The 12,082-nt window shown below is 38.8% G+C and overlaps 1 long non-coding RNA gene across 1 annotated transcript in view; it reads left to right on the top strand.

The window, feature by feature from the left end:
- The window catches only part of LOC148186284 (uncharacterized), a 31,226-nt gene that overhangs the window by 1,778 nt on the left and 17,366 nt on the right, over positions 1-12,082 (top strand). Inside the window, exon 2 of the long non-coding RNA XR_015774919.1 lies at positions 496-556. This is a non-coding gene — a long non-coding RNA (uncharacterized LOC148186284). The remainder of the gene's footprint in view (positions 1-495; positions 557-12,082) is intronic.

The following is a 12,082-nucleotide window of genomic DNA, read 5'->3' on the forward strand; positions in this document are numbered from 1 at the left end:
GCAGCCTCTAATGTGTCACACCTGGATCTGGTTTACAATAAAGACCTGCTGCGTTGTGTATCTTAATGAAATGTTCTATATATACCCTTCAGTAGTATAAATTATCACCTCACTGCAGCAGTAAATAAAGAACAATCCTAACAGCACCTTGTGTGCACTGTTTTTCCTCCAATGGTAGCTTTTTTTTTCAGTTTTTCTTATGGCAGATGTGATGGTCCAGGTGGAAAAGGACCGTGAGCCAGTGCTCTTTGGTTGTTATGATGTAGTGTGTTATGAGTGCAACATCTCTAAAATCATGAGCGTGTGCAGTAGAAAAACTCATGTATAAAAGAAAATTATGTAAAAATTAGATTTCATAAACTTTACATATATATATTATGATATTTTTGATGATACTGATGGAGATACCCCATTTAGGCCGCTAGGCATTGTTGTTATTTACATGATCGTGATTAAAATCATTAGTTAATTATTTTTCTTTACTGTTATTGACAGATGAATGGAAGCAATTATGGACCAGCAATGTGGGTCACAAAGTCAAGACATCAGCATTACGGTAAGACGTTACGCTCATTCCCCTGAGAGCACCGCAAAGTGGCACAGGACGACTTTATGACTGTGGACATCAAACTTTTCAACTCTTCCCACAGATACAATAATACAGCGGCCCTTTGATTTATTTCATCCCTCAGCAGCCACAACTTCCCTAATATATTTTTTATTTTTGCAACTATGCAGTAGTGACTTAACAGTGCAATAATTCTGTGCAAGACTGTCTTAACTATACAGTAATTTGTGCATTAACTGCAATACTTCATCCATGCAGTGCATCTTGATGCACTAATTGTACGTAGTTGTTATTCTTATTTCTCTATTTGTAATATGTACAGTATATATGAATATTGTGTTTTACATTGTAGCATAAAATAGATATTTTTATACTTCTAAAACTTTATGTACTAGTTTTATAGATTGTAGCATAACGCATGGCTTTGATATTTTTGTGTACTTTAGAAACTAAGCAAAATTCTTTATTTTTATATACTTATGTAGCAAAACACATTTTTTTCTATTTTATATATTCAGCATACTTAGCAAAATGCTCCTGTTATTATATTTTAATATACTATACATACTTATATTCATAAGTATGTAAGCATATTCCAAATGCACCAAGTTTTATATTTTTAAATATATAACATACTAAGCAAAATGCAACTATATTTATATTTTTTATACTAAACATAGTTAGCAAAATGCACCTACTGTTTTTTTATACTCAACCGACTTAGCAAAATACACATTTTTATATTTTTAAATACCTACATACTAGTGTTAATCATTGAACGTTAGCATAATACACATTTTTTTTACGTATTACTTATCTTCAAACTACTTATTTCTACTTCGTTATAATTCTCCGTGCGCTTGTTTGAGACAGTTGTAACAAATCACAAGCCTCATCTTTTCTTATAATGTGGGATTACTTTCTTGGTTACAGTGATGTAATTACATTCTGAGGGCAGTGCGTTTAATGCAGTTATTGGATAGCACCAGTAGACAGTGGAGATGAACACGTGGACTTTGTAGTTCATGGTTGGCGTCTTGACCCCTAAGCCACGAGGTCACGCTGTTATAGTAAGAGCTTAATTGCTGCACCTTATTAAAAAGCTCTTACTATATGACCGTGTCTCATGATTCTTTCTTTCCATTTCAAACATATTAAGATATCTTTAGCCATATTTCCCAGCTCTGCAGTTTTGGTGTAATGAGCTGTGTAATTGAATTAGTTTTTGATCCTGTAGCAAGTCATACATGCTTTTTTATTATTTAGTGATGTTCCATGTGATTTTTAGCCATCTGTGCCAGGAGTGCGTGTTTTCTCTGAACTAACATGGTGATCTTTGGCACAAGAGCAGCGGAGAAGCTGATGTAATATCAGACTTGTGTCAGAAGGTGACAACAACACTTTGTTTGCAGAGGTTGTTTTTGTTCAATTTTCACTCTTCAAGGAGAGAAACATAGAGGAGAGAGACAGATCAATTTTTCTGCTTCCATGAAAGCCATGGCTGGAGACTTTCTGTTTTCCGGTTGTCCGTATATACTTCTGACGGTCTGTCTGTCCCATTTTTATGAGGGAGTTTCTTTTAAATTTGGCACAAACGTGACCTCACAAAAATATTTTCAGCCACATTTAAGAATAAATACAGTAAATATAACGAAATTTCACACAAATGTCTAAAAGGATGAAGTGATGACTAGGGTTGTCACAATACTAGAATTTCTAACTTGAACACAGGAAGAAAAAAATCAAGAGGCAAAAGATGCTGAAGATAAGTTCATTAACATTGTTGACAACAATATTTTTAGACTGTCTGAAGTAGCAGAGAAAAAAAAAACAAAACAATGTCATGACTGTGTACTCTGCCACAGCCCTGTTTATTTTCTGTGCTTTTGGTAACACATATTTTTGTTGCTGATCAATTATAGTTGGTAGGGTAGTTGTGATGTTTGTATACTTAAATTATGTTGAATTGAGAGCTTTAATAACTTTTCGATATTCCTTATAAAGTCCCGGCGTGAGCTGGTGACACAGCTGAGCTGACTGTGTTGTGGACAACAGCTAATGTATCGGCTACTAGTGAGCGGAGGTGCTGTGTACCTGCCTGTGTGCAGTTGTACTGTGTGTGTAGATGTGTGTCAATGAAGAGGCGAAGAACGCAGTTGATGTCGATACTGTTGCAAATGAGTATTGTATCCAATACTAATTTTTAGTATTGATTAGTATGTGAGTATCAATTTTTTTCACAACCCCAGTGATGACATTTTATGTCCAAATTTTATGTCTAAAAGTCGACTTCACTGTAACATTAACAACATTTTGGTTGTAAATGGTGACAGTAATTTTGGGTGTCCATTTTGAAACTGTGGTGAGTGTATAGATCTTCTGTTAAAGATGTGTGAGAGGGATCCACATTTTACAGCTGAAATACATAGGACATAGACGCCACAGAACATGTCTGCGACAGCATGCCTGTAACATAGTGCGACCATTACGATAAACTCAAGCTGCTACACTGACCATTAAAGCCTCACTTGCACACATAGGCATTGCATGGCTTTTCTCTATTTTTACACTGCCAGTCTATTTTTTTCTGAGCGCTGCTCATTAGCCATCGAACAGGTATAATCTGCATAGCACTGTCTAAAAAATCTGTTCAAAAAGGATTAAGTAAATTATTTTATTGTACCAGAGGTAATGCAACACAGCAGAGCACACTTTTTGAATAATTATTAAATCGATCAAATCAAAGCATCCATCTGGACTGGAAACTAACTTTTTTTTATCCATCTTCCACATTTGCTGATGGATTCCAAAAGCTACCAGCCACTCAGAAGATTACCATTGTGTTTTTGGCTGGGGAGTGAAGCAAATCTAGCAGCCACTTGCATATTTTACCAACATTTGGCTGGTAGCTGGTGCTAATTTCCAACCCTGGTGCTGTTGTTAACAGGATCCAGTTAATTAATTTAGCACCTGTTATAGCCTACATGCTTCCAAACCCTGTATAATCAACTGCGTTATCACTGAGCACACATAGTAAGCTGGCACGCAATCATACGCTACAAAGACAGAGTCTGTGTTGAAGTTAAAAAACCTCACTCTGCTTTGCCTTACACTATGTTCACATTGCAAGCCTTAGTGCTCAATTCAGATCCTTTTCTATATTTTTTTTAATGTAGCTGTTCACATTATTATTTAAAATGTGGCCAATATCAGACTCAAATGGACTGGTCATGGCCGTAATGTGGCCCGCATGCCCAGATGAACAACAAGGCATTACACACAGCATGCTGTGTATATGAAAGTAAACAAGGAGAAGAAATCTACAACAAACACGGAGGCCACCGATGTGACCACTTACGGTTTAATTTTTAAGTTACTGTGCAGTGACTTTACAGGCAGAAGAAGCAAGACAACCTAATTTATGAAGTATTACTATACAAAATGGACACGGGTAGTGGGTGAATGAGACAAAGGGCTTCGTCAGTCTCTACCTGTGGCAATTCTCAATCCCCCTGAGCAATTTCAGATTGATTGGACAACCAATATTGGAAAAAAATGGATGCAGAAAGAGTTTTCTTCATTTTATAGAAGGATGTCAATCTAGAGTGATCTAAAGTTTGCATCAATTTCTGATACAGGTGGCGTGGCTGTTCAGACTAAGGTTGCGTTTCAAAAATCAGATGGGTATCTGACATAGAACCACATATGAAAGTGGGCCAAATCAGATTTGAAAAGATCTGACTCCATGTGATTTGCGTTGTTCACACTGTCATTAAACATCTGGGCCACATAGGGTAGGAAAAAAATCAGATTTGGGCCCCTTGGGCCTGCAGTGTGAACGAGCTTTAGCGCCGTGTTAGTGCCCATGTGTTTCAGCTGTAGCGACTTTGCAGCAGTATCCATATTTGCAGCATTGTCAACTGTAATGGCTAAGACTCTGTGCTCTGTCTGTTCCTCTGGTAGTCAACCACAAGCTCATTGGTTTTGCTGATATTGAGCTTTAGAAGATTGCCTTTGCACCATGTGACGAAGCACTCTCAGTCCTCTGTATTCCTCTGTCTCTAAGTGAGACAGCAGTGATGCACAGGTCAGTGTTTTTTTAAAACTTGCACCAAACAGACTTCTTATATGGGCCAATCCGCCCTGCCTGACCCGTAAACATCTGCGTTAATCAGTAACCAGAAGCCAAACCGCAAACAGGAGCTGAATCTTATTTTAATAAATGTTTTTATAACAATAGTGTATTCAATTGTATTAAATAACAGTAGCTTCTTTATTTAACTTTATTGTAACTGTAGTCCATTCAATAATTTTGTATTTAAGTAATTAACATTATTTTAGAGGACATATAAGAATATAGAGATATATATTGTGTCTTGCGATATAGCCTAAAAATATCCCATATTATTTTAAAGCCATATCGCCTAGCACTACCTCAAAGTCTTAAATTCTTACACTCACATATATTATACATTATATATATGAGTCAGGACAGACATGGATTTTAACTTCACTGGTTGGGAGAGGCATATAAACATGAAGCAGCAATTCTAGTTGTGTGTATGTCCTATTGATGCTTGTATTGATACCTTGCCATGGACTTACTGTGCACATAAGTGCGGTGGTGTTGGATGTTGGCTGCACTACCTTTCCACCATCCGCATCTTTATGTTCTCTTGGAGACAGGTTTTGCATTTTATTTGAAAAAAAAAATTGATAAATTAATGCGTATATGAAGCATTTTTTCCCCATTGTCTTTACTCCACTGTACCACTGCAGTGTGTTTATTCAGGCTTTAATTTAGTCATAGCTGCTTGTGATTGACCCATAAGTCAATGTTTTCCTTCTGGGAGCTCGCCCCCTATACTTTATGGATCATCAGACCCACAACTCATTATTTTAATAATTCATAGGTGATGGCATGTAAATGATGAGCGATGTAAGTCACCCTGGATGAATCTGGTGCTGCAATGAATAATGTAGACTGCAGCAGGCTCCCAGGACACCGGACCCAGAGCTCTCTCCACCCCTCCTCTCATGGCCAGCCTTTCTTTCATCCATTCCTGCTTTTTAGCTCTGACTTTATGTAGCATCACGCCCCTCTTCCTCTTTTTCACCAGTTCTTATTTGCTCTTTGTCTCACTATCATCCATTTCAACTTTTCACTTGTCTCTGTCCACCTATTCTTCTAGCTTTTTCTTTACCTCTCTCTCCCTCTCTCTTTCCCTGACCCCTTTCTTTCACCCTCCCTCTTTGTTCCTCTGTGAAAGCATTAAGAAATTATTCACAGTGATTTTTCCCCTGCCTGGGCTTGAGCTGAGTGCTTGGCTGATTCGTGAGGAGCAGCAAGGTCAGCCTCAGTGGCTGCTGCTCTCCCATTACCTCCTACATAACATCCATGTAGGAAAATCGCCTGCCTTTATGGCCTGGAGAAAGCACGCTGCAACACAGACATCAAACTCTGAATGGTGTGGCTGATAAACACATAATTTTGTTTGCTTTTTGCCTTTGTCTCTATGAGTACCTCTTTGGCCAGTGTTGGCATAACTTCAGCTTCCACTGTGAATTACTTAAGCAAGGCCACAGTTATAGGCATTTGTCAAGTTTCCATCCAAAATGTAGTGTGGATTTTTCCAGAAAATTGGCAAAAGAGACTGCAAATTAATGTGCGTTTCCATCCACTCCTGTGAGTTAGGTGCTTCAAGGTTAACACTGGGTGGTGCTAATTCCTCAGTTGGGTGCAAGTAACTCTTCAAAACCCAAGAAAATTGACTTTATTTCTTTAAAAAAACATGCGAGGGCAACAAGCAAACTTACTTGAGAAATGGCCAGAAATGAGAAAGAAATTAGTAAAAAGAAAAGAAAGAAAGAAGAAAAGAAAATTACTAGAAAACTAGAAGAAAAAAGTAAAAAACAACAACAAAAAAAACAACAACCAAAAAAATGACCTCAAGAAAGTACTAAAGATTTCTATTTTTCCTTTTTTCTGTTACTTAATTTTAAACACAAAAATTATAAATATAGTTTTCTGGACATTTTTCATCTAGATCATTTCCCTGTCACCTTTTACTATTTTTTTTGCAGTTTGGAGGATATTTCTTGTCAGATTGCACAATATGTTTTTTCTTCTTTGATTTAAAACAAACAAATAAAAGAACAAACAAACACATTTTTCAGGTTTTAGGGGTTAAAAGATTGTAAAAGGCATCTGAATGCAGCACAAAACTACTGATGTCAATCCAGGTGTTAAAGGGTTAATCCATTGCTGAAAAGAGGACACAATGAGATGATATAATTGAAAGAGCAGCAGTCAAAATCTGATGTATATATGACCTTTATGTGTGCTCCATGCAGACGTGACGTATTTGTCTACTATTTTTAGTCTCTTCAGTGGACCTTGAAGTCATGTATGTCATGATTCATTTGTTTGTTTCCATTGCAGTTTATTGCATTGTGCTCTATATCGTTACACTAATTTTTCCACCTGAGCTAAGAGTAAAACCCCCTTTTTAGTGATGTTTTGATGATGTGTCATCCAGGTGAGTTGGCGGATAAGCTGCAAATCACTGTTTGAGACCAACAAACAACAAAACTGGTTGTGCTTTAGTGAGTCATTGCTGTTTTTCTAGCTGCTTTTTAGACATCAAATGTTGGTGTTTTTCAGTGACCTGCTGCTGTTTTACCCATGGCTTTTTAGCCCCCCAAAGTAGGTGTTTTTGTTTCGGTCCCATGGCTGTCTTACCAACGGAGATAGCAGAATGACAAGCAGTTGCTTTGTTCTGAGGCATTGCTGTGTTTTTTGTTGGGATTGTGTCCCCAAAACCTGGCATTTAAGACAAAACATGATCTTCTCCTAACCATAGCCAAGTCTCAACATAACAGCATAACAGCATAACAGCATAACAACATAAAAACATAACAACCTGCAAATGTTAAGTATCAATTTTTTGCAGAATGTATAATGCCAACATTTTTCTGGCAATTTGTTCGCATTCTGAAAAGCGACCTCTTGTGGCTGTGTGACTGAAGACAGTTGTTTGTTTGGAAGTACGGTATTGTTATAGCACCGCAAAAGAAAATGTCTGACTGTGTATGTCTTCTCCAAACTGTGGTTTATTAATTGTGACCTGGATCTTTCTTTAACCTTCATGGAGTAGTTTTCGCTGCTTCATATGAATCAAATTAACTATAGAGGTGAAATGTGTTTCCCCTATGGCTTCAGCAGGTTATGTATCCGTGTAGAGATGATGTGCCGATGATTTAGAAATTTCTAAAAGTGATGAGTTGCACTGTTGGCTTTGGACTATAAACGTTATTACTGCGTTGAGTAAAATAAACTGTACTTAGCCGCGTGAGTTGAAACTTGCCTTGGTGAGCTCATATTGTAACAGAACAGACTCCTGTCAGACATTTGACACAGCATATAATAAAAGCACCGAAAACGTATCTAACAAATTTGTGCGGTGAGCAAATATTTTCTTACAACTCAATACATTTCCATCTTCATAGATTTTATCTAGTATGGATTATTCAATTTGTCTCTCGTCTTAGATACAGACAGAGTATCTCAAGTGAGTTGAAAATTGCTTCAGCTTGTGACACTTTCCGAGTCAGCGTTGATGATTTCTAACTGGCCAACTGCAAAATCAATGCCTTGAATATTGCTTTCAATAAGTGGAACATTACTACAGGCTGTAACTGAACTATTATTTTTTCTGCATTTAGTTCAGTGCTCCTCCGAGACATTAGATATATGAACACCATCTCACCTCCACCTGCTGCTGGACCTCCGGCCCTGTGCCCTCTCTCTCTCCGCTGGTTGAAATGGTGTGTATCTGGGTCTTTGATGCGTCTTATTATGTCACTCCATCTCCTTTTCATTCCCCAGAAAGCTGGCTTCATGACTCCTATGACATTTAATAATGTAACTCTGTATGTGCGCATGAACTGCCTCTCTTCTCCCTGCCCCACTGCAGATTCTCTGCCAACTGGAGAATTTCAGTATCAGATCAAAGACATTTGTCTCAGACACACAAATGGTGGCAAATGTCTTGTAATCTGCACAAGCCCTGAAGGGGCACCAAGTAAATCAGAGGGGTCACAAGATGATTAACAGAATAGGAAACGTTTATTCCATACAAAATTAGATTTATTTGTTCAGATGTCGCTCTAATCTTTGTTTATTTTCACGTGAATTACTGGATGATTTTTACCTCGGCAGGCCTTTAAAAATGATGCAAATGAAATGGGGACTGAATGGTCATAGTCACATGAGTCACTAGTAGAGACTTTGCTTTGCTTTAAGAGGTCATAAACCAGCAGTGACTGATAGTAACAAATTACATTTACTTAAGTACATTTCTGCTACTTCACACTTCTACAGCGCTACATTTAAGAGTCAAATATTGTACGTTTTTATCCAACACATTTCTTTGATTAATTAAATTACAAATAATTTCACACATTCAGATTAATATCATACAAAATATAATCAACAAATAAATTATGATTTAAAACAGCACATTTTCACATCTAACTGGGTGAATTAAGTGTTTATTTTGGCCAGTCCAGAGTTGCTCATTCTTCTTTTTTTCATCTCTTTTTGAAAGAAATCAAACCAATTTTCTCAGGTCTCAGAGGTTTAAATGCTTGTGAAAGGCACCTGAATGCGGCCCCAAAAAACTGATGTTGATTCAGGTGTTACAGGGATGAAAGTGGCAACATTTTGTTTAAAATCCAAGAATAAGTGCTTGGCAGTGTGCTGCAGACACATTTCGGCTGGCACCAAAATGTGTGAAGGTACAACACCCAGGGTTAGTAATGATTATAAATTGTAGTGAATTCCAAAATAAAGAAGTTGGAGCTAGTTCATAATTGTCATCTCACTATTTACTTTAATAACTTGACTTTAATATAGCTTCTGTGATTTGATCCAGTGATTAACTGTAGTTGCATTTGTGTACTGGAAAAAAAATATTGCCCTTCTGCATGATTGATTGGACTGATCTTATCTGCCACCTTTTCAATATTGTGGAACGATATCATCAGCAGACAGACTGAGCTGAGCTTTTCTCTTTGGTTACTTTTTATGTATCACTTTCACTGAGTCGAACATTGCCTCGACCATTAAAGTCAATAAATTGTAGGAGCCTGTCCGAATGCAGATAATCTATAGTTGTGGGCAGAGTGTGCCTGAATACGAATCATGGCGCTGCATGGAGGATGCTGCTGTCTAAAATGGGCTGTATTATAAATGAATGTGCAGAACCATAACTGCAACACTTAGCCACAACCGCAGCACTCTCTCTGTCCCCTGTGGAAAGTGGATGCAAGGGGACAGTACACTCTTAGAAATAAGGTCCAAAAGGGCTCATCCTGAGGGGCTGAGGTTCTACCCAGAACCATTTGCTTCTGAAGAACCCTTTTCAGTGTTTCCCCTAGGTTTACTGGTTTGGCTTCCCTATTCATATTTTATGTACTGTATTCATCTACAGCTTATTTTTTATTTATTGACTTATTTACTTGCTTTTTTTGCTGGGTAGAGTTATGTAGAGCCTATCGGAGTATGGGAGTATTTCCCTCTGACGGTCAAGTTGGATCAAAGCCTGTCATCCTGTGGTGAGTCCTGTGCGAAACCTGCCGGAGGTGAAAATTGACAGGGACACACTAGATACTGAAACATACATTAGATAAATAACATAAGCATATTTAGTTTATTTAATATAAACATGTAAACTGGTAACAGCTATCAGGCTCTTGTTTAAATGGTCTTAGCATTAAAACGCAACCCATTTTCCTTGTAGCCTCCATGTTGTTCCCACTTTACAACCTCAAAGCTCGAACGCAGCAAAGTTTGGGGAACGACCTCCCAACTTGGAAACTACGACCTTCCGATATCACATGAATGCAGCAATAGTTGTAGTTAGCACCTTTATTTCTGAGGGTGTAGAGAGAGGGATGTAGAGGGAAATGTATGTATTTATGACATTGATCTGAAGCCCGGTGGGGGTTGGGCGTTAGAGTGGAAGACACGGCCTCCCAGTTATTATCCATGGCTCGGCTGGGACACGTGGCACGGCAGAGAGGTGATTAGCTGACAATGAGAAGACAAGTGGCCTGTCCATCTGCCCAGTATACATCATGCAGACAGGCTGCGGCCCTACTGCTTGCATTTGCGGTCCCATTAGGGAATCAGTCCTCAGTCATATTTCTTAGATCTGGGCTGAGCGGATCAATGAAACGAGATGGACTCGCTGCCAGCGGGTCACTTGTGTCTGAGTGGGGCCAGCACCGCTCTGCTTTCCTATTCTGGAGCAGACGTGGGGAGCGTCTTGCCTCAGTCAGCACTTTGCCTGAGGGGTGAGGAGGGTGAGGGTGCTGGTGATGAGTCACTTCCACAAGTTGTTTATTGATCGACTGTGGAGCATTATATCTCAGCGCTCGTTAAGTGCGCTCTCTACTCGTCTGCTCTGCTTTTTTGCATGGAAATGATGATCTTTGAGTCCGACCGAGTTTTTCTGCTCTTCACTCGGTTATCGTGGTGTCAAAAGAAATAAATGAAGCGTAGAACAGAGGGATCAGAGGTTTAATGTCTGTCAATTGGGCAGGTACATCATTTATTCTATTCCAAATTAGTTTGGCTTCGCTGGAGATGACATTTTTCTCTCGCTGATGCGGGAAAGAGAATTCATTGCAGGCAGAGCAAGAGAGGGAGAGAGATTTTTGTTCCAGGAAATATGTGTGTATGCGTACAGAGTGGTGTGCCGGTTATTAAAATTCCAGATGAACAGCCGTGCACTGCACCACTATCACAATCTGCTCAGTCTCACTTTGTGCCATTTGCACATTTCCTCAGAGATTAGCCATTTGTTTGAAAAGGCAAATCTATGGAGGAGAGTGAGAGGGGACATATGCAAAATTGAAAAGCCGTCCTTAGAAGACAAACAGCACCAGTGGAAAATGAAGGATGGCTGACTTGAGTAAAGCTGGGTATCGCTTATGTGAATTCAGCTGCTAATACAATACCTGAATTTTGGTACTAGTATTTTACTTTGGAGAACACAAAAATGTTTTTGTACAAAATCACAAGCAGCTGTACATTAACACTGCCTCAGTTAAATGCTCTGAAATTAGCTTTGAACTATTTCTATCTTCATTCTGGATTTAACTCCATGGTGAGGCAGGCAGGCAGGCAGGCAGTGTGTGTAATGTTCAGTCATCTGCACCAGGGTAGAACGTCTCAACACGTGACCTCTTTTTAACGCTTCGCTTCCCGCTGATCTTTGCCTTCAGTCATTTCTGTAGACTTTGCGTAATGTGCGTTTTCCCTGAGGAACGCAACCAACATGTACAGCTCCACAGTGTGACTGAGGTGACAGGTGATTGTAGCTTCGGTTTGACAGCGCATGTGTCCTGCAGCTTAACGGCACTGGGTTCACTGTTGGCAGAATGCGGCCATAACTCACAAAACACGGTGTTTTTCCCCCACATTAATACAGCTAATACATTATGCTG

Source organism: Plectropomus leopardus, chromosome 19, assembly GCF_026936395.1.
Source record: "Plectropomus leopardus strain MGB_pleo_1.0 chromosome 19, ASM2693639v1, whole genome shotgun sequence".
Lineage (NCBI taxonomy): Eukaryota > Metazoa > Chordata > Actinopteri > Perciformes > Serranidae > Plectropomus > Plectropomus leopardus.